Source organism: Mus pahari, chromosome 15 (assembly GCF_900095145.1).
Source record: "Mus pahari chromosome 15, PAHARI_EIJ_v1.1, whole genome shotgun sequence".
Classification (NCBI taxonomy): domain Eukaryota; kingdom Metazoa; phylum Chordata; class Mammalia; order Rodentia; family Muridae; genus Mus; species Mus pahari.
Window position 1 is genome coordinate 26,192,444 of NC_034604.1, and position 1,546 is coordinate 26,193,989.

A 1,546-nucleotide genomic window follows, 5' to 3' on the forward strand; every position below is an offset into this window, starting at 1 on the left:
TTTTTTTTTTTTTTGGTTTTTTTGAGAACAGGGTTTCTCTGTGTAGCCCTGGCTATCCTGGAACTCACTTTGTAAACCAGGCTGGCCTCAAACTCAGAAATCTGCCTGCCTCTACCTCCCAAGTGCTGTGACTAAATGCGTGTGCCACCACTGCCCAGCAAATAGTGCTTTTTTAATAATTTGATATTTTTAAAACTTATTTTGAAATTATGAAAAATGATTATTATTGGTCAGTTGATATTTGGCCAGTAGTATTTAATGTTTACTATGTAACTTTATATAAATTTCAGCTATTAATTATTGAATATATTGGTCATAGTTTAGAAAACATAAAACCATCTTTATTAGTCCCAAACACTTATTTTTTCTATTTATTAAATAAAGTATAATTGCATCATTTCCCCCTATGCCTCTGTCCCTACATTCCCTCTTATATACACTCCCCCTTCCTTTCTCTCAAAATCATGGACTCCTAGAAAGAGTTGAATAAGTACAACACTAGTAGACAGGCTACCATGCAAGGGGGAAGTCTCCTGGGGCCTCAACCATAGACAGATATCTACAAATTAACTAAGGAATACTGAGAGCAGGAGAAATAGCTCCCTAATAGTTATCCAATACCAAGTAGTAAGCCCTAAAATCATGTGCTTACAAGTAACACTAAACAGACCGAGCGGGTTGTATTTATACTAAGAGATTTTTTTAACTAGGTCAGGTTCCTAACATCTCAGCACTTTAAGCTATCTTTAAATTAGAGAATTAATTGTTCCCAAGGAAGAAGTTTCTAGAAGGGAATATTCCTTAGAACCACAGTTCATATAAAGAGATCTAAAATGATTAAAGGGGCTCAGTTTACAGTAAGGGCCGGTATCAGAGAACAATGGTATTTTGAGATCTATTATTTAGTTTCTCCATGCCCATTAAAAAAAAAAAAAAAAAAAGTTTACTAAATATTATGCTTTCTTCCTGAATTCAAAAGGAAAAAAATGTACTTTTTCTGTGGAATAATTACATAGAGAAAAATGTAATGTCATTTAACAATCAAGGTTTACTGTCACTGTATTCTATAGTGTTAAAATTTACTAATCATTGTAAGCTTGAGTTACCTTGAAATATGGCATTAATAACTGATTTTTCCCACTTTCTCATCTTTTTTTATTCAAAACCGGTCAGGTACTCTGTTGTACCTGAAGAAAGCACCATTTCCTCCTGGTCAGTCACTGGCTTTGGAGAATTCTGGGACAAGTGTAGAAGGAGAGGGTTGTGAGAAATGGCCTTACAGTTGGTATTTCTTTCTTTCTTTTCTGTATTACCTCTACAAAGAAAAACAAACATCTAGGAAATCTTCCTATGACCAGATTTACTTTCCTGATATGAAACTCATTAAATAACACTAGCAAATTAGATTATATTACATTTTATTAATTTCTCCTGAGCATTGATCTACTTCACATACCCACTCAGAAGCAGACAGGCATTATTCTAAAGAGAGAACAGAACAGATCTCTCTCTCTCTCTCTCTCTCTCTCTCTCTCTCTCTCTCTCT